The following is a 13169-nucleotide window of genomic DNA, read 5'->3' on the forward strand; positions in this document are numbered from 1 at the left end:
AACCCTTTGACCCAGCAATTCCATTTCTACTCATAGTCTCACATATGCACAAGGACTACAGCATGCCGAGACTACTCATTGCAGTGTTGATTATAATAGCAAAAGATTGGAAACAACCTAAATATCCATCAACAGGAGACTGGTTGGGAAAAAAAAAAAAAAAAGATGATACTACATTCATGCAACAGGATATTATGTAGCTCTTAGGAAAGAAGAAGCTAATCTGTATCTACTAATATAGAACAAGGCCAAAATATTATTTCATGAAAAGCAAGGTACAAAACAGTATACAACATGCTTCTTTTTGTGGGGGAAAGTTATTTCATTATATATCCTGTAGTTACACATAGACACGTGTTGGAGGGATTTGTGTATGCATGGAGTTTGTCTGGAACATATACAAAAAAAGAATGACTGCCTCTAAGCAAGGGACACAGGGGACTCAGGGATAGGAATGTGGGGGAGATTTTTATTCTCTGCGCTTTCTTCCCTCAAAACTGTACTATGTGCACATACTATGTTTTCAAAAACTAATTAGTGGGTGCCTGGGTGGCTCAGTCGGTTAAGCGACTGCCTGCGGCTCAGGTCATGATCCTGGAGTCCCGGGATCGAGTCCCGCATCAGGCTCCCTGCTCGGCGGGGAGTCTGCTTCTCCCTCTGACCCTCCTCCCTCTCATGCTCTCTGTCTCTCATTCTCTCTCTCACAAATAAATAAAATCTTAAAAAAAAAAAATCAAAAACTAATTAGTTAAACTAAATGAGTGTCTGAAGAAGGACCCCATGACATCACCACTACTATACCACACCCACCACAATGAAAAACATACTCTTGCTATCATTTCTACTAAGCCCTTTTCTGGGCTCTTGTATTGAACTCGCAGACAAAGGAAATTATACGTAGTCAAATGAGTCTGAAAAACAATTCTCTCTCCTTTGCCTCCTCTGCTCTGCATAAAAAGAAAAACCTGAAACGATTTCAAAACCTGTAGATCCATGACTTGTTTAGTCATTGGCACGACTGCAACACAGTGGAGAAAAGGAGGAATGCTCCCAATCTTCCTTTGGAAACTGGCCAACATCATCTCGAAAGGGTCCTTCGGACGTTATCCGCTTATATGTTCTCAGTGCACCCACCATCTGGGTTCCGACACACTTTAACAAGAGTTTTATTTTGAACCAAAAGCACAAAGGGGGACTGAAACCTCAATACTGCCGTGGTTTTAGCAGAAGCATGTTTTCCTCAGATGAGAGCAGAAGAGGTGAGCTTAGTCCTCTCGATAAAGCCACTTCCCTTGGGAAAACTGGGGTTCTTAGTTAGGAAGCAAACACAAGGGCATGTTTTTCCCCTCATATGCTCTTTGCTGGTCCACTTCCGCACAGCCTACATATATACAACCCACATGTGGTGGATCAAAGATGGCCACGAAGTCTTTGACACTCCTCTTCTTGGAAAGTGAGGTCTGTTTCCATTCTTTGGTTCTGGGCTGCCCTGTGACTGCTTTGACCAATGGAATAGGGCAGAATTGGTGCAGTGCCAATTCCAAGAGCAGTTTTGAAAAGAACTGGCAGCTTCCTCCTTGTTTTCTTAGAGCCCTAAGCAAGGCACTGTATAAAAGTCCAATTGCTCTCCTAGGAAGAGCATGTGGAGATGTCCTAGGATGACATGGAGATGGAAAGGGGCCTCAAGTCACTCCCATCAGACATCAGACTGTGGGTGGAACCATCTTGGACACTTCAGCCCATACCAGCCACCCACTGAAGAGCACCAAGTGACCCAGTCAATGCCATGTGGAACAGAAGAACCACCCAGCCAAGCACAGCCCAAATTCCTGACCCACAAAATTATGGGATATAATTAAATGCTGTTTTAAGACACTAAGTGTGGGGGGTAGTATCTTATGCAGAAATAGATACTCAGGATGCCACCCCATCACTATGAAACTCTGACATCTTCAAACCTTTCATACTCAGAATTCAGTCTTTCCTAATTTGCTTTAGAATCACGATAGAAGGATCTCGTGCCAGGCAGCCATAGCTCCCGGGAGAAGGGGCCAGCTCCAAGCTGAAACAACTAAAGAATCTCCTCCCCCAGCACCTACTCTCCACAGGGCTGGAGATGAGTCTACCTGGCCAAGTTGAAGCACCATCCCTGCCACTAAGGACTCCAGAGATCACGGGCCACAGAACTTGGAGTTTGCCAGTTCGTATAGGACCCCCATCCCTTTGGATGTCCTTTGACCAGCCCCGACCCCTCCAGTGCTCCACCAAACCCATGTCCACCAACCCCGTCTACCACGTCATGGGGGTCACGTGTGGTTATTCTTGGATATGAGGTAAGAACCAGACCCTCTTACTCCAGCTCTCGCCCTTTCAGGCTGGGCTGAGAGAAGGAAAGCTGAGACTCGGAAGGAGAGATTTCTGGATCAACTTCCCTGGGCCACCATGACTAGCAGTTGCCACCCAGTCCAGCCCACGTGCCTGTTCTCACCCACCCACAGGGTTACCAAGGCCTCAGAGAGATGGCACTGTCAGAAACCATAATTAGGGTTTTCAACATCTACTTTAGCTCCCTGAGAACACATTCTTCCTTACAGCATGCAAATCTATTGTTCAACTTTCAAACATCCCACTAACTTTCAAACACATTGTTGGGAACTCACTACGTACAAAAGTAAGACATTGCCTCTTCTGAATTGTAGACGTGGCCTTGAAATTCAGAAAAGGGCATTTTCACGGTTGGACAAAGATGGAAGATTCAGAAATGACACAATGAAGGAGGACAATGAGACTGGCAAACAGGCTTAGCAAGGCCCAGGTTGTACAGAGGTGCGCATGAGCAGAGAAACTGCGGGAGGACAAAGAGGAGGAGCAAAGCCGGTCTCTCCCCTCCTGCTTCCTGGCTTCCAAGGAGTGAAGTCCCATTCAGGGTTACTGAAGGCCTTTCTCCATGGTCCATATAGACAAACTAGAGAGGTGGGTTGACCGTCCAATCTATTTTGATAGATCGGAAGAGTCTGGATATTATCAGGGGAAAAAGGTGTTGGTTTGAGAGAAAGCTTTTTCTCACAAGTCAAAGGAAGAAATTTTAGAATCTTCCCGAATTATCTCAACAATTTTCTCAATCTCTCACTTCAGACAAAATATTTAAGGAAAAACTATTTCCAGAGCATTCTTGGGTCACGTCTTACAGAAGCAGAGAAGACAAGAGGGAAGGGTAGAGCCACCCAGATTACCTGTCTGGTTGCTTAGACTGGTCCAATTTCACTAAGAATCACACAAACCTCTTCATTCCTTCTGCCGTGTTCACCTGACCGTTTTCAATTTCTTTTTCTTTTTTCCATTACCTTAAGGGAGTAATCTAGACACTCTGGCTTTCTTTGCATGCAAAATGTAACAGTTCTTTCTTTCTTCTTTCAGATAAAAGCAGTCTTGGGGAAAGGAAAAGAAAAGCGCCTGGCTCCTTCAAATTAGCTCTGAAATAAAAGTCACTGCCAGATGTTATATAAAAGGTGACGTAATCCTAAACTACTTCATTACATATGCAGCTCTGCTCTTCAGCCCAGGAGGAGTTTATTACATTTTGTCGATTCCATTTTCTATACCCACATCATTTTTACATAATTTTTCCTGCCTGACAGACATCTTCACATTTTCACAGCAACCGGTCAGGATAGCATTGCAGCAGTTCAGGGAACCTGGTGAGCAGTTTACAAATAACGGTGCTCATAAGCCAGATTTGTCCCTGAGATACAAATCACGGGTAAGCGGTCTAACCGTGCATGTGAGAAGCACATCTATTTTAGAATAATAGGGAAGAAAGCAGAGCTCCATTCCGGCTGACACCATGCTCTTTCAGAACATGCACCAAATCTATTCCACAAGTAGGAAAACGGGGAAATGCCAATCTAAACTTATTCCCATGATTCTCTTTGTTTTCCTAATAAATTCCTGGCTCATAGTGAAATAGATAGCCATGGCAGATATATTAAGATCAAACTTCCTGCCTTTTGGGATTGGCACAAAATTTAGAAGACAACGCACCATTTGTACCAATGCGATGTCTAAGCTCCTGAGATGCTTTCTGCGCAAACACCGCGAGACACTTCCTCCCACTCCCCAGGTGCTAAGCAGCTTTCCCCCTCCTTCCCAGACACTTGCGGCCCCACTGCCCTCTGATGGTGAAAAGCAGCAGTGCAGGCTGGAAGTATATTCCTCCAGAAGCAGGAGGGATGGAGGGAACGGCTAGGAGAGCATCTGCTATAAGATTAATGTAAGAGGCCAGGTACACTCAGCAATTAGCTACTTAACAGAGATGAACCTATCTGACTTAGAATTCCAGTGGGGAAAAGAAAGTACCCTGCAACTACCACCCCAAGGAAACATATATGCCATTCATCTTGAGAACCTCCTTAAGCTTTAAGGAAAGACCCCTATTAAAATGAACTTTATGGTTTTAAAGTATAATAACGAACTTAGGGTAACAGAGGTCCTCCTTCTACAAGAGCAGGATGTGAAGGTGGGACAAAGGGAGATATGAAGGCTTTATAGAACTCTGACCCTCCCCTGTACCCTCCTCCCCAACTACCAAGGAAACAGATACAGATCTGTGGATAACTAGCCCCCAAAATGAATTTATTCTATTTCCTTTTTGTGTCCAAGGGCAGCACATTCCTTAGTTCTACAAGTAATTTCCTTCATACGTTCAAAAATCCTTTTCCTTTCTTAAGTAGTTCTTCTTTATATGAAGGTTTTCATGCACATAAAGAGTCAAATAATTCTACAAATTTCATTCCAAAAACAAGGCAGTCCCAGCCATCCTCACCTTCTGTTTTTAGTTGAATCATTTGCTATGTATGTCCATATTTCTAAATAACCTATTTATGTTGCTGCTTCTAGATATTTGAGTTTAGGCACCTTATATTGACTTTGCACTATAGGAAGATGATTTCATACACACACACACACACACACACACAGCTCCACCACACATACATACTTCCCAGTATATATAATTTGGATAAGGCTAATAATCAATATTTATAATACTATGAGTAGTAAAGTCTTGACAACTAAGTCATGCAGTATACCATATTTACCCTTTCTTGCCTGAACAAGTTTTTAATTTTCCTTGGAGTTAAAAAATAAAATCCTTTTGGGGCGCCTGGGTGGCTCAGTCGGTTAAGTGTCGGACTCTTGATCTCAGCTCAGGTCTTGATCTCAGGGTCGTGAGTTCAAGCCCCGCATTGGGATCCATGCTGGGCGTGGAGCCTACTAAGAAAGAAAGAAAGTTTTTTTTCTCATATGCTAAGTTTTTTAGATACTCATTATATTAGTCTTGTAGGGCTGCTGTAACAACCTGGTGTGACTTTAAACAACAGAATATTATTATCTCACTGTTCTGGAAGCTAGAAGTCTGAAATCAAGGTGTCCGCAAGACCGTGCTCTCTCTGAAGTCTATAGAGAAGGATCCTTCTTTGCCCCTCTCTAGCTCCAGGGAAGATCTCTGCTCTGATAGTCACATGGCCCTTTTCCCTGTGTATATCTGTGTCTTCGTGTGGCATTCTTCTCACCTGGTATGTCTCTCTGTATTGTTTCTCCTCTTGTTATCAGGACATCAGTCTTCTGAAATTAAGAGCCTGCCCTACTCCTTACGACCTCCCCTTAACTTACATCTTAATTACATCTGCAAAGACCTTATTTATTTCTGAATAAGGTGACATTCTCATGTACCAAGAGTTAGGACTTCAACGTATCTTTTGGGGCTCACTCTTCTACCCAGAACATTTATCTTCACTAATTTATCTCAAACTCTGTCCAATTATCTAAATCTCCTCTGAGTATACTGAAACATTTTCTGTTTCCCATCAGGTTTCAGCTCCTGTGTTGGTTTACATTCAGATGGACTTTTCCTTTATGATTGGCTGCAGCTGCAGCCCATGTACCTTCAGGTTCAAGTGCAGACACAGTGAATGTTTCTTTCTCAACAGTCCCATTGGCTGGAGAGGGTCACAGGCCAATCTCACAGTTCCAGGCAGGAGAATACTGTGAGCTCATTGGCTTAGGGCTGGGTCATACACTCCATTCCTGGAACTGGGAGTGGGGCAGCTTCATTTAACTACCTGATGGGAGCATGGGGAATAGGAGATTACACAAAGGGTGAATAGATGTTGAGCACCAAAAATAACTCAATGTCCACTATAGCTTGTTAACAAGCACTTTAAGAGAGGTCATTTTCCCCCAAGGCCAGAACACGGATTTTGGCCAGCTAGAGAATTTTATGATAATCCACTCTGGGAAGGTTAAGATAAACAGAAAAGGAATTGAACAAAAATACATTTAGATCCACACTTTATCCTTTTTCTGGTATTATAGGAATTTGTTCAGTGGTATCTAAGGGAAAAATACTTGTCACTTTAATACATTTTTACGTCCTAAAATGTGTGGGGAGAAGGTATTATCTCACATACAAAACGTCCTACAAATGGAAGGAAATATCCTGTGGTCAATCCCTATGATTTCAAATAGAATGATGCAAAAAATAAAAAATTCCAACCAGGCAGGCAATAACCATCCTGTTGATAAAAATGTTCTCCTGCTGAGATGCCACAGAAGTTTTCTTCAAATGAGTTTTCACACCACACTCCAGTTGTCCAACATCATCTCTTCCCATCTACGAGGAAGAGAACAACAGCTTCGTTCCCCACCCCCCCTCACAGCATCTGCTTCTGTGAAGGAGCAGAAAATATTTAACTTTAGGTTTCCTTTTCATTGGTTTCCCCTATTAATTTTTTCTACTTTTGACTGAATCTTTTATAGTTTTGAACTACAGATCACAAACTTTAACAGTCACTTTCTTCACTGAAACTAAATATTGGAGCCTAAGAATTAACAGTCTTCCAGCATGAGCAGCTCTGTCAAGGCAAACAGAATCTTAAAGACTGTAAGACCTAAGACAACAAAATCAAAAAGAAAAACTAGGGGATATAGGAGAAGATGGTACGGTCATTAAATTGATGTGTCAGTTTGACTGGGCCATGGGATGCCCAGATATCTGGTTAGACATTTCTGGGTATGTCTGTGAGGGTGTTTCAGAAAGAGATTAGCATTTGAATTGGTGGATTGAATAAAGCAGATTGCCCCGCCCAGTGTAGGTGGGCCTCATCCAATCCTTTGAGGGCATAAAGAGAACAAAATGGCAGAGAACGTTGAGTCCTCTCTGCCTGACTGCTTGAAGTGGGACATCAATCTTCTCCTCCCTTGGCACTCCCAGTTCTAAGGCCTTCAGACCCAGACTGAAATCTCCAGCTCTCAGAGCTTCAAACTACATCTCTGGCTGGCCTGTGCCTCCAGCTTGCAGATGGCGGGATCGTGAGACTTCACAGCCTCCGTATCACGTGACCCAATACCTTATAACAAACCCTTATATATATATATGTATACACATATATATACATGTATATATGCATATACTATGAGTTCTATTCTCTGGAGAACCCTGACACAGATGGAGTCAGAGGGGAGCTACGAAAAAAAAGAAGAGAGAGAGAAATCCAGGAAAACAGTGAGAAAACGGAGAAACTATGTAAGATAGGAAAAGCCCTAACTTCGGTATGAGGCGACCTGCACCATAGACTCAGGTGCTTCCTCACTCACTGCCTACCCTGTCACCTCTCTAGGTTTACGTCTCTGGGCCTCAGCCTAGCCCCTGAGAGGAGTGACCCAACACATCTCTTGGGTCTCTCCAGTTCTAGAACACTGTCATCATGATTCCTCCATGGGTACCACCCACACAGTCAACACTCACCTGATGGGCGCCTCCTTTGTGAGGGAATAACAGTCAAGGAGCTCACTGCAGGAACTACACTTAAATGCTGGCTTTGCCAATACAGCCATCTTCAGAATTCTGAGATCAGAGGGAGGATCCCAGTGGGATGGGCGGCAAAGTGCTGGATATAAAGCTGCCAAACCATCAGGCCCAAGGCAGGTGCTCTAAGCAGATCATTTCCTAAAAACTCGGCATTTAAAAGGACACATCCTGACGTGCCATTCCCAGAACTATCATCTCGCCTCCTATGCGGGTTTAATGGTTGAAAAAACAATGAGCTCTCTGTTCCAGGTGATATTAGCAAAAGACCTATTTCCCAGATCAATGCCCTCAACCAAATGACCAAAGTAAATATAGATTCTTTTATGTTTTATTCACCCTTCTACTCGTAGCTGCCCTACACATGTAAGGATATGAGATTTTATAGAGTGATTCGTATTGAGAAATTTGGGCCAGCAGTGATCTTCAACCCGGGGACATTAAATCACCTAGAGAACTTTTTTTTTTTTTAATATGGATGTATGGGCCTCTTTCCTAAAACTTTTCATTTAATTGGGCTGGTGAGGAGACCCAAGCATCAGTCTCTTTTTAACCGCTCCCCAGGTGATTCTACTGTGAGGCCAGGATAAGAACCACTAGGCTGAGGGACTGCAGTGTTTCCAGAGGGCTCAGAGCAGCCGGGCACACCTCTGACACACGTACTTTATGTTCCCAGTGTTTTTGGCCAAGAATTCTTAACAGAAGAGAAGTTCTGCCCAGAACAGCACTAGATGCTGTGTATTTTGGTCTAGCTTTTCTCTTTCCCCTACAGAGCTTGCAGCTGGTATAGACATTCCCCAAGCAAGCAAAGGTCCTACCAAGGGTAAGAAAACCACCAGATTTTCTGCCAAGCTTTTAAACTTGGGGCTTACACTGCAATTTCAGAATTCACGTTAATAATCTAGTATCTCCATCTAAGAGAATGTGTTCCAATGCCAAGTCCTTGTAGTTCTGTGATAAACTCATCAACAAAGCCATATCTTGGATGGTGGAGAAGGTAGAGTCAATGCCCATATGTTCCTGAATATTAAACTTTCTCCAGCATTATGAAAAGTCTGTCTCTCCATGGACTTTAAAAGAGCTATACCCATTTCTCCTGGGCACTATCACAAGTTTGTTGTGGACTTTTAAAGAGAATTATCGGGTGCCTGGGTGGCTCAGTTGGTTAAGCGACTGCCTTCGGCTCAGGTCATGATCCTGGAGTCCCGGGATCGAGTCCCGCATCGGGCTCCCTGCTTGGCAGGGAGTCTGCTTTTCCCTCTGACCGTCCCCCTCTCATGCTATCTCATTCTCTCTCTCAAATAAAAAAAAAAAAAATCTAAAGAGAATTATCTGGTTTCCGTGGATTTTTATCACATTTGGAAATTTGGTGATAATAATCCTCCCTATAACCTGCCATATATTCAGTCCTTAAAATATCAGTCACCATATCAGGCACTAAAATACAGTATCTCTAATCCACAGGACAGCCATGTGAAACAAGCACTATTTGTCCAAGTTTACAGATGAGAGACTTCATAGCTAGTGACTGTTCGAGCTGGGATTCAGATTCAGGTCTGTCTGGCCCCAAAAATAACAACCTTTTCACAATGCTCTATTGCCCACAGAAAATCTGTGGGAAGGTCAGTAACTGTAACAAAACAATAAAAGTAGATATTTGTATAGCAAATGTTTTCTCCTAACTCCCTGAGCCATGGGAAGGCATTCCTAGGTCAGAGCTTCCACATCCTCAACTACAGTAAAGAAAAGTCTTTAGAGATTCCAGTCCTTTGAGAATGGAAATACTTTCTTTTTTTTTTTTAAAGATTTTATTTATTTATTTGAGAGAGAGAGTGAGAGAGAGAGCACAAGAGGGGGGGAGCGGGAGAGGGAGAAGCAGACTCCCTGCTGAGCAGGGAGCCCGATGCGGGACTCGATCCCGGGACTCCAGGATCATGACCTGAGCCAAAGGCATTCGCTTAACCAACTGAGCCACCCAGGCGCCCCAAGAATGGAAATACTTTCTGATTAACTTGTGTGATGTGTTATAAAGTCACTTCTAAATGATATATAATCAGGTCCCGTAGATGATTAATCAGTATGGTTAGCAGAGTAGGAACCAGAGGTCCAAGAGACAGATGGACAGCTTTTTGAGTCAACAAGGAGAAACACTTTCCTAACAAGGCATCCGAGTTCTTATGCTAGTGGGGCTTCTTTGTGTAGATGCAGGGAACATTGACTCAACCACATTCAAAGCCCAATGGTGAAGAAAAAGCACAGATGCACTCAGTCCCTACCCTCACGAAGCTTTCAGTCTAATGGTGGAGAGACAGGTATTAATCAAATAATCCCACCAACACCATCATGTGTAAAGTACCATGAAGGAAAAGCATGGGGTTCTTTGACAGCACATAGATCAGGGGACCTGATCTAACTGGGGGCAGGAAGGAGCCATGTAGAGTAAGAAAGACTTCCCTGAGGACTTTCTATTTTCCCAGTGAGAGTTCATTGTTCCCAAGTTAGCTGATGGCACACTCTGTTTTATGCAACGAAGACAGCTAGGTATGGTCTCCTCTCCAACCTCCATTTCAAAGCCACCAACCAAGCCCATGAGGTGATAGATGTTGGCACTTGCCAGTTTTCTTGGTCCCCTGTTCTTCCAGGGTTTGAATTTCTAGGTTTTAGGTTTGCCAGCATAGACCCAATTGCCTCTCTTTCCCTGACCCTTCTGTTCTTCTCCTCCCCACTCTTTACTCCCGACCTAACAATTGTATATCCATGGGATGATGGTAATTCTCCCCTATCTTCAAAGACAAGGAAATTAGGATTCCTGCCAGGCTTTTTAGAACCAAGAAAGATCCCCCCAGCACCCTACTAGCTAAATGAATTGACTGAGAGCCTATAATATTTGGTCAGTTACATTTCACCCAAGGCTGTCTTAAGGAAACCAGGAAGAGCAGGGCCCTAATAGACAAGCCCCTACCTCACTCAGTAGGTCATGCAAAAGTTGGAAGAATGTTATAGTTTGAATATTTAGATCCCTGCAGAGTTGGCCCTTCTCACAGAGATGATCTAGTCTTAAAGAAAGACTGTCCCCACTTCTTTATTAGTAGGCAGGGGCTGCCTCACGATCCCCTCCAGAGTCAGGAAAGGCTATTATCTATCTCTTGGATTTAGTGAACCAAACAGAAGTTTGATTTCATTTCAGATAAAAGAGATGATGCAAATGAGAATTTTATCTTGCATGGAGGAGTGACAAAGTAGGAGAATGAATCCTACTTGATTACAATCTTCCATCATTCTGATTTTATAATTACTGAATGGAATCAATCAGCTTTCAATTGTTACCTTGGTGAAAGATTAAAACATCATTACTGGTCCTACATATTTCACACTTTAGCAAATTTTAATAAACTGAATGCATGAGAAATGGTTATATTATCTTTCATGATATTGGGATGCTAATGACATTTCTATTGATTTTAATTCACATTTCTTGGTCAAAAAGAGATTCCAACGAGGCATGGCATCCACATCCTATAATCAACACTAACAAATGAAGACCACTGAACACTGCAATGGTCCAAATGAAATCATTAATCAGAAATATCATAAAATAATTACCAAAAAACTAGGGAGGTCTTATCTTCCTAATGAACATCTTTTATGGTATATTGATTCATTTATAACTCTTACACATTGGTGATTTCTCTATTAAAATATTTTTCAGTAAGTATAGGAAAAGCACTCTGAAAAGGCAAAATCAGAAAAGCACCAATTTATCAGTAAAGGGGATCATAGACACCTCCCCCTAAAAAGTGAAAAAGACTCCTGAAGATCATACAGTAGATGCAACTCCTCCTTAAAACCATTCACAACCGAAAAATTCTTAGCCCAGTAGCAGGAAAGATTATATAGAATTATCAATAACATAGAACAGAATAATAGTTAAAAGTGAAGGTTCTGCAGTTAAACATCATAGCTTCAGATAACTTTGTCTACTTCACTTCTTTGTGCCTCAGTCACTTCATCTATAAAATGGGGGCATAACAATAGTACTCATTTCATTGTCCTGGTCACAGGATGAAATGAGATACTGTGTATAAAGCATATTTCAGCATATTCCAGTCAGACTGCATTTCCATGGTTAAAAACGGCATTAAATTTCATATATGTGAAGATGTTGCTCTGATTCTCTTCAGTGCTTTCTCGGTTTAAATTTTTTCCATTACTTATCTTCTCTAGCTGGTCAATGGGACTATGCCTCCTAGGGGGCTAATCAAGTCTGGGAGGGTCTGGTATCTGGAGTTCAGTCTTGCAAGAGGTAAAGAGTGAGGGGTGAAGAGGAGGCAAGAGAGAACAGGCTCTTAAATGCTCTACCATGTGAACCTTTCCCCCCCCAGCTTCAGTCTTTAATAGACCTATAAAAATCATGATAAATGTCCTCTGTAGGATTCAATTTCTTGTAAAAGCTGGAAAAGGCAATGCTTTTCTCCAAGAGAATGTAGAAGGTAAAACATAGATGGCCCTGGAAAGACATACAAGTGAAGACTAGGGAGCCCAGCCTTATAACAACAAGGACAAGCGAAGAATTATAGGAAGGGTGTTGGTTGGGCCTGAGCCTAGTTTACTTGAATCTCCAAAAGGTGGGAGGTGGAGGAATGGAAATGGGGGTCCCAGGTGACACCACTGGGGATTTCAATATAAAGTCAACTCTTCAAAGACCCCATTTCCTCAATTTAAGATTCAGTGGACTTCCTTTCCATTGAGTTTTTCGAGAACCTCAGGACACCAATTCAGTGTATCAGGTCCCAGTTAAATTCATTCTGCTACCTTTTTTAATCGGCTTTTTATTATCCCACATCTTCCATTAAGGTTTTTTGAAATTTTACAAAAATGTGAAACTAAGATTTTTTTTTAATCAAAGCACCAGGTCAAAAACACTCCTGTAGCTGCTGTGGAAAAAAATTATATAAGCCATCTGTACCTGGACAAAAAAATTGACAACAGTAACAGTTGTTGTTTGTTTATGGAGTGCTCACTATAAACCAAACCAGGTATCATACTAATTGCTTTACTGGCATTAATGTATTTAACCCATACAACAGCCCAGTGAAGTAGGTTCAATTATTACAGATGAGAAACCTGAAGTCAAGAGAAGCTACTTGTCAGAGGGGAGGTGGGTGGGGGGATGGGTGAAATAGGTGAAGGGGATTAAGTGTAGACTTAACTTGATGAGCAATAAGAACTATATAGAAGGACGGAATCACTACATTGTACACCTGAAACTAATACAATACTGTATGTTAACTATACTGGAATTTTA

This window comes from Mirounga angustirostris, unplaced genomic scaffold (assembly GCF_029215605.1).
Source record: "Mirounga angustirostris isolate CCGP_5_RB_7025 unplaced genomic scaffold, mMirAng1.0.hap1 SCAF_7, whole genome shotgun sequence".
In the NCBI taxonomy this organism is placed as follows: domain Eukaryota; kingdom Metazoa; phylum Chordata; class Mammalia; order Carnivora; family Phocidae; genus Mirounga; species Mirounga angustirostris.